This window comes from Sander vitreus, chromosome 13, assembly GCF_031162955.1.
Source record: "Sander vitreus isolate 19-12246 chromosome 13, sanVit1, whole genome shotgun sequence".
NCBI lineage: Eukaryota > Metazoa > Chordata > Actinopteri > Perciformes > Percidae > Sander > Sander vitreus.
Genome location: NC_135867.1, coordinates 10,589,603 through 10,604,067, shown reverse-complemented (window position 1 = coordinate 10,604,067; position 14,465 = coordinate 10,589,603).

Sequence of the window (14,465 nt, the reverse complement as noted above, 5' to 3'; positions counted from 1 at the left end):
GATCAACATCTCTCCATGTTCTAGACATAGGCTAACCCAGTCATAAATAGAAGCACATCAGGGGAATTGGGAGGAAGAGCAAAATAAATGTATTTAAATAAATCAGATTTGAATAACAGCCACAGGAGGTGTTTAAAAGAATATTCATGCCAAATGTGGACATATGTACACAGAAATGGAATTTATTTTTTGATAAGCTCTTAATAAAATGGAAAATAAAATACTACAGTGTTAGAGCAAAAAATATGTGTAGGAAAAAGTATTTTTGGGGAGTATAAAGGCACAGAGGAAAAGGAGCACTGAGGTGAGGAGAGGGAATGAAACAGTAAGAGAAGAGATGTATGGCAGGACATTAAGAGCGGTAAGCCGAATATTGGAAAGGAGTATCAGAGGAACATGAGATGAAGAATGAGAGAACTTAATTGGGGGTCTGACATTGAGGATAGCACGATGTGGAGAATGAAGTTGGATGAGAAAATGGCTAAGCTTAAAAGTGTACTATGCGTTCCTGCATGACGTTACTTCTGTTGACGTTCCAAGTAAATTTCAAACAAAACAGAGCAAGCTCGCCCCTCCCCACGTTTCCGTAACTGTCATGACTAACTGACTGTCACTAACCCCGTCCCCCAACCATCTTGTCGGTGATTGGCTGCAACGTGTTTGTTTTATTTTGGTGCCTATCCTGTCCTCCTAGTGTTTGTTTGACGTTTACGCCCCCTGTGTTGTCTCCCGAGACCGGGCTTTTTCACAGCGTATTCAGGGGGCAGGCAGCTAGCGGCTCAAGGAGAGATGCCTATGATTTGAGACAAAAATGAAATCGCGCTGAAACCATGCAGGAACGCATAGTGCACCTTTTGAAGCAGGGAACCTCTTTAAAAACTGGCATGCATGCATGCTCAGCAGACTGACCAAATTAAGGTAAAACAAACATAACTTACCCATTCTCGCATTCTTTGGGAAGTTGTTTGTATTAAATTAAGCAGTGCAGTGGTACAAAGGAGGAGGCTAACGGTGTGTTTCCTTATTTTCTCCTGAGATATTTATTCGAGGTGTGTTGTGATGAGTGAAGCCCCTTGTGAGTAAGTGAAGAATGATGCATTCAAATGAAATCAATGATCCATAAATATTATGTCTATATTCCATTCTGTATTGTATCTCTGCCAATTCTGCCTCCTGCTTAAAGCTCAATTTTCTTTCTCCACTCTCCTCTGAGCACCCCAATCTATTTTCTTCTTTCCCTTGCCTTCACACTCTGGCTCCTCATTCTTAGACTGTTCGGTCGCTTGCCATTTATTTCTCCTTACTTACTTTACACTCACTTTAATTATACACTCATCGAATGGATTGTCAAAGAAGGAATAGGCAGACAAAAGACTTAAGCTCCACTGTCTGCGGGAACAGTGTCACTGGCAGCGTTCAATCTCTTTTTCAGGATGGATCAATAAACTTCACACCCATGACTTAAGTTTGACCCAGCCAAGCAAGATAAACAATTTAAGATAGGTGAGCTGAGGGATGTCAACATTTTTCCATTGTGATTTTGATAACACACAGGTCATTTCTTTAGTTGATGAAAGCTGCAATAGTGAGTATTAACCCCAGCTCCAAACATCTTCTCAAACAAATGCATCAACATTAATGCAAAAGTCCTATTGTTTAGGTACTCACTTGAAATAACCAATTTAAACCTTGTAGCAAAGTTTGAAGGTTTTTAGTGCTCTGCTAATTTAAACGCGCTGACACTGTAAAAGCCATTCCGGCAAGAGTTTTATTACATCCAGTGAGTGAGGTTGCTAATTTCACAGTAGTATTATGGACCATATATCCCTCTGGGCTGCGCAAAGTTGGTGGAAAGGTTTCCGAATTTAACAAGCCTCAGCAGTCCTATATTCTAGATGAAACGGACAGTCCTAGAGGTCAATGTGCTGTGGCTACATGCATATATGAAGTAAAGTGCTGTTTTTGGCCTGTGGTGCTACTGAGCAAAACAGTCAAAAATCCATCTACTGTAATGCAATTCACTGCATCCATTAACTGTATGGTCTATAAAACTAAACTAATAAAACACTCATTTGGAGTATTAGAAATGGGTCACCTTACCCTTCTGAATTCCTGCTGACTCAGACCTCCCTTCATCAACTGAAGACACGCCTCTTTTTAAATCTCCTGCCAACCTGCAATCAATCTTGTAGTCAATTGGAAGACAACTGAGGTGGGATTACCGATCCTGTTGTCTTTGTAGTGATGAAGTAAGTGCATGATGTCAACAATGAAAATTAATCATTTGCCCTATTTGCCAACATAGGCATATTGGAAGAAACCTGACATGTTGGAAGGATGTTTTTAAATTCCAATAAAAAACAATTTCTACAGTAAAAGGAAATAACAGAATGAATAAGGATATACCAATCAAACAACTAACCAAAACATATAACTAAATGAATGGCAAATAACCAACTAGCCAGCAAAAACAGAAGCAAGATAACTAATAATAATAATAATAATTACTATAACAAAAAAACAACCAACCAAATAACCTCCTACACATATAACCAACCAACCAATCAAATCAACAAATAACCAGCCAGGCAACCAAATAAACAAATAACCAAGCAACGAACCAATCAAGCACACAATTATCAACTGGCCAATTGGCTTTCACAGGAGTGTTGGACAGATTCTGCTCTCCTTGATCCACCATGCTTCTACTGAAAATAATGGTGAGCCCTTTAAGTTTGTTCCAGATTGTGGTGGAGTTGAGTCAGGGCCAAAGAAATGCTGGTGAATACAATGTTTATGGTGCAAACAAGTGCCAGACATGAGGTGATTAGTTACATTTGCTAGACAGCCTGGTGCCAAATTGCTTGGAGAAAGGGAATGTCCCTGTGATAACAGCCAAGAAAAAGTCACCTCACGCTCCTGCAGAGTCAGCACTACTGCCACAGTCTGCAATGTCCTCACACCTTTGGCCAACCATCAATCAATACACACTTCCATCATTGTTTGACCAGCACTATAGTTTAATCACAAGCTCTGATTTCAATAAAGATCCTCCTTTTAATGGTGCATCGATCACCCCCCCCACACACCACCACCACAGGCCTGGTGTTATGAGCCAAGGGAAAAATATGCAAAAATTATGAATTTCAGACATTTACTGTCTCCTGACAATTACTCTTGTAAACTGTACACTGCTGTGAAATTACAACTCAATAGATTGTCTTCTTTGGCTTGTACTCCAGTGAATTGTTTTCAAGATGCCATTTCCTGCCCTATGGAAAATAGCATGATAAAATATTGAATTTGGAATGGATACACAGTATTTCAGAAAGAGATTCTTTAAGTGAAATTAGATTATGTGCTTAAGTGGACATTTTACTTAAAATGTTCATTAAAAAGGCTCCAAATAACAAACCCATTGGGAAACGATAAATAAGATCTCTTCTACTTCTCATTTACTTCTACTCTGTCATTTCCTCATACAGTGCTTTTTAAGTTTGAACCCAAAGAAACAACCCTTGGATCTTTTTTCTTGTATCTTGCATCTAACTTAGCTCTTTTAATTTGTTCATCTTGAGATTGGGGCATTTTTAGGCCTAAGACATGAAAGGGGAGAGAGGGGGAATGACATGCAGCAAAGGGCCGCAGGTCGGAGTCAAACCCGTGGCCGCTGCGTCGAGGAGTAAACCTCTATGTGCGCCTGCTCTACCAACTGAGCCAACCCAGCCACAATTTGTTCATCTTTTAACATGCATTAATTCTATTTTTAAATCAAATGGGTCTTAAAAAGCTAGTTGAACAAGCGGCCGCTGTGTCGAAGACTGAGCCTCTGTACATGGGCTTGCTCTCTACCAGGTGAGCTACGTAGGTGCCCTCTTGTTGTTTTTTGAAATAGTGATTTGTAATGGTTTTTAAAGGCAGTGACAACTATGCTGTCCTGGCAATAGTGGCGTCGGATTAGAAAAAAGCTTATATACAGTAGTTCTGAGGGCAGTGATAAACCTGTATATTGTGGTTTAATTTGGTGATGAATCCTCGAATGACAGCCCACATCTCTGATTTACAGTGAAACAAAATGGCAGTTCAATCTGATTATCAGGTGACTTCAGATTTGATGTCCTAGTAACACTACTGTCAGGCAGCTGCATTAAAAAGCCAGCAGCTTTAACTTTTATTCATTTTACTATGCATACAGCATATGTTTTGGGATGTCAAATCCAAAAATGTTTCCACATTCTCAGACGCTTTGGTGTCATGATTATCTGTGCAGCACGGCTTGCTAGTTTTTCTTCATTTTGCATTATCGAAGAGATCAGCAATAGAGAGGGCAACTGGGCATGCAGTAGATAAGGGTAACAATGCATTTTATGAGCAGCCCCCCACTGGAGCACAAGGCACGGCCTGTTGTGCTTATAGACTGTGAATTTTGCAGTTTGAATATTTGATCATTTCAAATGGCGGTTCAATTTCCGAATAAACATGTTTGGACTACATGTGATGCAGAGATGTTACTTGACCCCATTTAAAAACACACCCATATGAATGTAAGCCCAAAAACGTGGTGTTAGTTGATGGTAAATAAACACACTTTTCCCCCAACAGTAACATTTTTCTCTGGTAGCATCATCCTCCACACAGTCTAAAAGTGCCTGACACCCAAAGTCAGATGATCTTCTTAATTAATTGGACTCATAAACACTGTAATTGGTGAGATGTCACTGCAATGTGAGGCTAGCAGACTGTAATAATGTTCCCAGTAGTGACAATGAAATCTCCATTAAGGGTACATCAGTATAGCTCACTCTACAACCCTCAGTTACTGCTGAGTTTAATGGCTATTAGACTCCAATGCAGGACCGACTCGGACAACTGTCGCTGCCGATGACAGTTTAATCATTATGCTGCATGCAGCTCAGGTTTTTTGTTGTGCTTTTCTTTGCATGTACATGTGTTTATGTCATAATGGGGTGTTGTGTTTGTGTATAGCCTATGTGTATTGTTTGTCCTTTGTTAATTATGGTGAGAGAGAGAGAATCACACAATAACGTGTGGGCGGCCTAAAGCCTTTATACCTTTTTAGTGCACAAAATACTAAGCTATTAAAATAATTGTTGGCAGGATTTTATAAATCACGTTTTAATGTTAAAAATACATGTGGCTCAGTGAATCCTCAGGATTCACTGTATCTGTGGATGGCTACCTTACCTATGGGCCAGTAAGCATATCATCAGTGCCCCCCCCACACACACACACACACACAAATAGGCTGATTTATATTTGCTAATAATATGTTGGATACATGTCCCCGGACCCCCTGTTCGTGGGGCTTGGACATTCTGTACTTTTCGCGTTCAACGTCTGTGGACAACTGCAGACTTGTACCGGTCATGCAGCCACGATGTTGCATGCATTGTCATGGACACATGTAGCCACTTTCCAAGAAATGAACCGCTTGCACGTCCGTGCGACCGGTACGTGTCCACAACTGTCTGCGTAATGTATGTCTCCATCGATTTAATTAGATTAGCTGGGAAGTTTTCAGCTGCGTGTCTCCCTGGCGTTCTCTGTGTGTAGGACGATTTAACCCACCAGTCCTCATTGATATAGTGGCTCGTGTCACGTAGTTGGCTGTTGTGAGAGCCACAAACTTAGCAGAAAAAAAAGGCTTAAAACGCAACTTGCTAGTGCGAAGGTAGAACTAGGAAGTTAACTAGCAGTTAAGAAATAGATTGTATAGCCTATTTGTCTTTTACCATACACCACTAATATAGATATCGCAAGAATCCACCTGCCATGCAAGTTAGGGTCCCCGGTGCAGTTGCTCGTTTTTCCCAGTTGGTTATCCAGCCTTGGATAACTAGAGCAGCGACTATACTGTATAGTGCTACAACCATTGGTAAATGATAATAAGTTGTGTCTTCTCTTCATCTTATTGCCTCCATGCTAACAACTGATGTGAAGTATGGCATGTTTTCCTTTTTTTGTAGGTTATGGAGGACGTGTGTGCGCGCCCCTGGATGTGTGTGTATTTGTGTGCATGCCTTAAGAATCACAAATTATCAGTCACCAGGAGGGTTGACATGTTGTGATATGGTTGATTTATTGGTTGTAGCTTTGATGAATGCTTAAAGGCACAAAGTCGTTAAGATGGAGCAAGTGTGATAGGAAGAAAGGATGGAAAACGGTGGCGAAGTTATTAGAGATAGATAGCCTTTTTTCAACCTTCCAATGACTTACATAGAGTTCTCAGAGCTTGGGATAACTGGCGACATGAATGTGAATCAAAAGGAAGCAGAAAGCCTCACATTAGAGCATACCGCAGGGGTTTTAAAATGTATAACCCGATTACGAAATATTAAATAGTGTCTTCTGACGAGGATTTTCCTACTCGGATAATATACTGCCCAATTGATGTAATCCATGTAATGTGCATGGCACTGCATTTTATACATGTAGTGTATATTGATCTAATTGAAGGAAAAATGTACTGTGTAATTATTGATTGACGCTTGACACGTTGGATATTGGACCTTTCAGTCATGGCACTAACCAGCCCAACTACCTGACTTCAGTCCCTATTTAATTTTCTATAAGTATACTCTTATGCCCTTTGAGTATTTTTTTGGATACTGTGCTTGGCAAAGGCGAGTGACAGGAGACCCTAGCTTTTATTTGCCTGTCGCTCTGATGTATTTGACGTGTACATGTTTGCTGAAGGAGCGAAAGTTGAAGTGAACTCAGGAAATAATTACTTTACTTCTCAGTGAAATGTGCTATGTATTTTACATTTGTCTGACTGCATGTGCTAGACTTAGAACTTGCCCGTCTTACTGGTGGTTGCTTGTAATGTTAATGATGCAGACATTTCTGTGTTTGCTCCATGGACAAGCTTGTCAGCTACTGTAATTGCCTAAAATGCAAATATTGAGATAAGTTAATGTAGACAAGTCGGGTGTCTCACCAGTGTGTCCTATTAAAGTGTCTACCTTTTTATATTGTTACTTGGGGCTGAAATGTCCCCTGCTTATCTTGCAAATGTAAGACAAACATGGACAACTAACAACTCCCTTTTCTCGTCATCATGAACTTGCTCTTTCTTTATTTCCTCGCATGGACGTTACCCTACCCATCTAGAAGAAGCAGAACTTTATTATTCGTCACATACATGTACAGTACAATGTAGTGAAATTCAATCTCTGCATTTAACCCATCCTAAGCGTTAGGAGCAGTGGACAGCCACAAACGGCGTACAGGGAGCAACTTGGGGTTCAGTGTCTTGCTCAAGGACACTTTGACATGTGGCCTGAGGAGCCTGGGATCGAACCACCAATCTTGTGGTCGACCCGCTCTACCTCTGATCCACAGCCACCCCAAAATTACTAACTAATTACAGTTGAGTTACTTGACAATATTAAATCTATTCATCATAATCCACCAATCCATTCCTCTGAAAAAGGTAGCTTCTAGTTTTCCTACTGGAGCATACAGTATAATCATACAGAACATAGTGATAGGGACTCTTCAGCGAGGCATAGATTTAGAATTGAGGTGATCCATCTTTCATCTCAACCTCCCATTTCTGGTCTCAGCCTCCCCATGCCCGTTCTCTCTCCTGCTCTTACACTCTCACCTCTGCCCCCTTGTTCTCTCCCTGCTCCTGCTTACCCTTGTACTCCACAGGTGAGGACCATAGACTGTATGAAATATGGACGTAGTCTCCTTGACGTCACCCATTGGTTTCTGAAGAGCCAAAATGAAGCTCAAAGTGGGCGGCTCCAGGGGGCTCCGGCCGTCGCCATCTTGGCATCGGCTAATCCAAAAAATTTATTAATTAATTATGCTATAAAGTCGGGCATTTTAACATGGGGGTCTATGGGGATTGATTTCCTTTTGGGGCCAGTCTCAAGTGGCCACTTACTAAATGGCAGTTTTTGGCACTTCCGCATTGGCAGTCAGGACAGAGAGGAGAATAACAGGGGGTTGAGTTAAAAAAACATAAAAAAATAAAGCCAAGCTGTCCATCTCTGTCAGTAGGTCTGAACCTACACAACCTCAGCAATCAGCTAATTCTGGACTCCTTTGGTCCCCTCTGGTATTCTAACGTTTTCAATCAGTACTGATTTTTACCACAGTCTGTCTGCCTTTGCCTTGTCATGATGGTACTTTTTGAATTGTGTCAGCCTGACAAAGGAGCGTTGATTTTAGCTTTCTTCAATCCTTTGGTTATGCTGTTTCCTGATTATTTTATTATTTGTTGAGTTTTGTTCATATTTTGGGCAAGCTTATATGTAAATGCGCCTCAGTTAAGGACACAATCACGCTATGCATGTAATCATGGTAGCTCTTGGAATAGAAACATTTTTTAACATTAACAGTCCAAGCTGTATATATTATTTATTATTATTTGGCATATTGCTATACAAATATGCCACATCACTGTTTTTATCTGATGTGTGGGTTGAAGTTGAGCAAGGAAATGGATGGCAAAATAACGTGTGAACTATCTATCTTCTGTATGTTTTGTCCATTGTGTCCGCTTCTATCAAACTTTGCTTCAGAGGGCCTTTTTAATTTTTTTTTTGTTGCACTTTTGAGTCTTAACTTTTAACGTTTCTTTTAAGTTTAGACTTGTGATTGCTGAAAGTTCAGGATAAGAGATTCTTCAGACCTTTACGATGATAAGCAGCTCCAAATTACTGAAAGTTTCTTGCTTACTTCACCCCTTTTAGATTTTATCAGTATCTGTTTCTCTCTGCTGTAAGCTGCGTGTCTAACGGCGTACCAATGTTTGGCTGAAGAGCATCATTTCTTTACGATACACAACAAGTGTCAAAAATACAACTATACACACACACACACACACACCCGCGCAGACTCGTGCGGCCTGCAGCCTGCGCTTGTACAAGAAGTGATAATAGCCCAAACAGGCACGTGCTAATGTGCGAACATGACCTGCTTGTAAGCAGGTATGGATACTGTATCTGTATGCATATTCACACGTACACAAATGCACACAATCAGACAGACACACTCACTTTCACAGTCACATGAATCAGCATGTGAGTTCGGAGACACAGGGGAAGAGAAATGCAAATGCTCCTCTTTTCAAGTCAGTGACATGGCATCCATGGGGAGGTGAATATGTGGTCGTGAGAGATAGCGAAAGGGAGAGATTTAAAGAGCGAGATGGCGCTGATTCACTGTGTATTCTCTGTGCCTGACCTGGCGCACATCACTGAAAGAACATGCTTGTCAGGCAGCAAACCTAGAAAAATAGATGACAGTCTCAGGAGGATGTGGCGTTGCCAACATGCCCTTCTCTGTTTACTTATGTTTCTAATTTCTTTTTCCCCTCTATCTCTCTTTTCCAGCGTTACGTGCCTGTGTCTCAGTCGTCCTCGAAGACGGCGAGCTATGCCACATAATTTCCTTATTCTCAATTCCCCCTTTAGAGAGAGAGAGAGAGAGAGAGAGAGAGAGAGAGAGAGAGAGAGAGAGACCCCGAGTTTACTAAAAAGAGAGGTTTTGAACAACTCACCATAGCTCTTGTTGTTTCCGGCTTCTACCACCTCGACAGTCAAAACGAGTCAATATCAAAACAAGTAGCCACAGATTTAGTATATCCCTTGTGCACCGGTGTAGATCCCCTGGTGATACTTGGAGCAAAGTTTCATGTTGTGTCAAGCCTTCTTAGTGTTTTAAAAATAGCTATTTTGAGGCTAGCATAAAAGTGCCCCTAGCACGCCCATTAAAAAGGCCATTTGACCGAAAAACAAAAATACGGTACATCTTAAAAGTGGCGCTTCTGTCCTAAATATGCTTTTAAACGAAAGTTTGACTCGGGAACATTCACAAAAAGAACCTAGGTTGCATTTTGGTGAGAGTTACGCTTTAAAGAAGCTAAATATCCTGTGATTGCATTTCTCTTGCAAATATCAAGAAAAGCCTCTCTTTTGTCTCACGAGGAGGTCGTTGTCATGACAAAAAGAGGATTTTATTTAATTAACTTAAAAAATACATAATTTGATCATTTTATTATGCTAAAATGCTTTCAACTTGCACACAACAGTTACTAAAGTAGCAGTTGTTTCTTGAACATACTGGTCAGTTCAGCTTTTAGGAATATATATTGTTGCCTATTCATGCATCTGTAAAATATATTGCAGCCAATATACAACATTTAGCCATTAAGTTTTAATATAGCGGCTATAGCAGCTTAACTCCAGAAGTAACTTTAATTGTTTTCCTTCCTCCACAATAACACCACAGCTTGCTCTCTTGCCACCGATTCTCCTCTATTAGACCAATTTCCAGTCCCTCATGGAGTCCCACATCTATAATTTACTACTAATAATTCATGTAGCTTCCACTACCGCATTTCTCCCTGAGCTAGCCTTTATCTTTTCTTATTGCAAAGAAGAGAGAGACAAGTCCAATTCTTGATATTTCCTTTTTTTGTACTCTGCCTGCAGCAAAAATCTGACAAAGGTGCTGGGATTCAGGCCACACTCATCAGGTATATACTGTATGTGAGTCCAGAGGCAGTGACATTAAATATTGTATTTCTCAAGGCACTTACCTTATATTACACTGCCATCCTCTCTCCAAATCTATCAATTTTCTGTCCACATTGCCTCCTTGCTCTTTTGCTCTCTCCTTAAACCTTTTCTTTCTCTTCATTTTGTTTTCTTACTTTTTCCTCCTTTCTGTCTTTCCGGTAATAACTTAAGAAGATATCTGTGGAAAAAAGGGGGAACTTTTTTGTCCATGCAAGCTGAAAGATTTTCAGCTAGCATGGACACTCTGTCACCTCAGTTCAGGCATAGAGTGAATCCACACCTGCTTGTGTCCCCCTTTTCCATTGACTTAGTTTGCAATTTTGCTAGGAATGCACCGATCCAACCTTTTCTGTACAGATTCCAATACTCAGGGTATCTGCTAATACCGAGTACTGATCCAAAAGTAGTTCCCTCTTTTATCCTACTCGGATGGATCAGATTTGTGCATCATTACATTTTGGATCTGCATTTTACATGAAGCATTGGATGGAAGTTGCATGTCATGTGGTAATGCATGTTTTTCTATGTGCACTAGGGCTGTCACTTAAAAAAACTAAATCAAGTTCAGACAAATGAGAACTAACGTAGTTCGTAAATTCAAACGCAACCCACCAAGCCTAATCGTAAACACTGTTGTTGTGGTAACAATACAGTAAGGCAATTGCATTTTTCAAAGTCATCAAATAGCCTCACATTAATTGCTGATTTTTCCATGCAAGGCATGACCTGTTGGAAAATTTAAATTTTGACTGATCATTACAGATCAAATATGATTTTTTTTTTCTCTCGTTGTTATGGTCGTTTGGATGTTAAATTAAAAAGGGACAGCCCCTATGTGCACAAACACATGCATTCACTTACATCCTTCAACACATCACTAAGTGTTTATGTGCTCTATGAGCTGTGTTTGTGTGCACACAGAGCTGTAGGCATGCTTTTCCATTTTGTGATGCAGGCATGAGTGTTTGTGTGTGTTGCTCCCCAGAGCAGGGGCTTGTTAGTTCAGTCAGCCTACCTGCTCACCTGTGGTACCATATATCTCAGCTTCTTAATCAGATTTGACTGCATTCCTCTAGCCTCTGTCTCTGCCAACAGCCCTCAGTGTGATTCTGTTGTCTGGCACAAAGTAATGAAAACACATAAAGCTCTCATTACCTGGCAGTGGCTGTGAGGCTGAGCGACACACAGATGAGGAGCATGCTCTCACATACTGTACGGTCATACACACATGCACATACACACAATCACAGATGCACACGTGAGCCTGAGGCGTTCTGCAGTTTAAATTACCCCCCTGTCATCAGGCTATGATTGATGGTTCCTTCTCTCATGGCTGCTATATGATAAGCTCCTATTGGCCCTGTAAGTTTTCTATGGCCACTTTTAGATGGGAGGGCAAGCTAATTTGGTCTGAGGTGCAGTTTCAGATTCGTATAAATTATAGCTGCTGTACACTTGCAATGATGTCATTTTTGGTACATCCGTAGCTTGCATTTGCAGCAGATATTGGCAGGTGTTACTGATTTTAAAGACACATACACAACACATGTTATTGCAGCATGTTTCTTATTGTAACATGTACTGCCACAAATGATAGTTGTTTCAAAGTTAATAGAAATGTAACGTCACTCAAAATGTTAATGTTTATGTCATCCATGCTTAGGGCTGTTTGTCAGTCACTATTTTCTTAACGATTATTTTCATTTTCGATTAATCTGCTGAATACTTTGTTGATTAATTGTTTTGTCTATAAAAATAATATACAAATTTCCAGAGCCAAAGAATACTCCTTTTTAAAATGCAATACAATTTGCAGTTATTTTTAGTTATTAGTTAGTTTAGTTATTATATAAGACAAAGACAAACAGGAAATCTTCACATTTGAGAATCTGGAACAATACATTTTGGGCATTTTTTCCATCAACATTTAATTTAACAATTAATTGATTATCAAAATTGTGCCGATTCATTTTCTGTGAATCCATTAATCGATTGAGTATAGTCGTTGCAACTCTACGATATTTTTTTTTTTTTATGGATGTAGCTAGCTAGCTATGTAGGAAAATTATGTTCATGATACTTCATGATTCGCTGTTAACAATCATTTTAGGTTGTTTGAACAAACGACCAGTGGTTCGGTAAGGCTTAGCCTACGTGCTGCTAAAGTTTCACTTTTAATGTGGATCCCCAGTAAGACTATAAATGAAACGGACGCTTTGCCCTGACCTTCTTTGAATTGTTCATACATGCAGATAACCATTCACATTAGATCTATCATTTACAGGTACTGTATGTTTAGCTTTATCTATCTTGAGATATTTTGCTAAACGTGTAGTCCTACATACTGCTCTATTTCAAACTTGCCCTTATTTTCCCTCACACACATTTTACAGACACCTGGGATCTGCCCAGTAGAGCCACAGTCTTTGACTTCTGGCCATTGTGCAGCTCCATTGGAACAGTTTTAAGTTAATTAACTTCGGTAATGGTACTTTCACAGCAGTCATTGTGCAAAGTGGAACTTTTCCAGTTCCTTTCTCATGAATTTGAACCATCCACCTTCCTTTTCATGCCTGCTTTTTGTCGAGCTGCCTGCCTTTTTAATCTAGACAATTGTGACAATGTTGGCATAGATTATTAGCCTTCAAACGGAAATTATGAAACCTGCAGACAGCCGGACGGAGCGCTTGCGCACACACACACACACACACACACCTTATTCACTCCAAATCCATTCCACTAACGTCATCCCTATGTGGCCTTGCTAAGTAATGTCACTAATATGATTCTGTTTAGGGCCCACAGTAAGCAGAGAGGGTGTGGTTGAACTTAAATCACTCAGAAAAGAAGGCAGAGGAGATCAGGAGGAGAAATTGGATTTATTGGAAAGAGATAAAAAAGTAACAAGGTAACTGGGAGAGTAAAAAGGAAAGCGGGAGAGACACAATAGGAAAGGGAGAGAAAATAAAATAAGCATTGTAGAAACTGTAAAGATGTTAGACTAACTGGTCCTGAAATGCATTCAGCCACTGTGAGCCTGCTTGTGAGGGATGGTGGGATTGGGGGATATGAGTAAACGAGTGGGTAACCCTGAAGTTGTTGTTGCAGATTTTAGCCATGCAAGTAGCATGGCTCAATGGATGGCAATGTCAGTCTCTGACTGTTGGACCACTGACTGTTGGTCCAGACTAAAATATCAAAACAACTATCAGATGGATTTCCATGAAATTGTACGGGCATTCATGGTCACCAGAGGTTTAATCCTCCTGACTTTAGTGAAATATCTCAACAACTATTGGATAGTTGATGTGGAATTGGGTACATATAGGGCTGCAACTAACGATTATTTTCATAGTTGATTGATCTGTCGATTTTTCTCTCGATTAATCGATTAGTTGTTTTGTCTCTAAAATGTCAGAAAATGGTGAAAAATATGGATCAGTGTTTCCCAAAAGCCCAAGATGACATCCTCAAATGTCTTGTTTTGTCCACAACTCAAAGATATTCAGTTTACTGTCACAGAGAAGAGAAGAAACTAGAAAATATTCACATTTAAGAAGCTGGAATCAAATGTTTTTTACTTTTGTCTTAAAAAATGACTCAAACCAACTAATCAATTATCAAAATATTTGGCGATTAATTTGACAGTTAACAACTAATCGATTCATCTTTGCAGCTCTATACATATAGCCATGGTGCCCAGAGGATGACTTTGATCATGATGATGACTTTTCTTCAAGTACCACCGTGACAATTGTGTTTTTTAGTGAAGCGTCTCAACCACTATTTGATGAATTGCCATATTTGGTACACACATTTGTGTCCCCTTAGGATGAACTGAAAACACTAAAACAACTCTTAACTTTTCATCTAGCACCATCAACTGTTCAAGTTTGTATTTGTCCA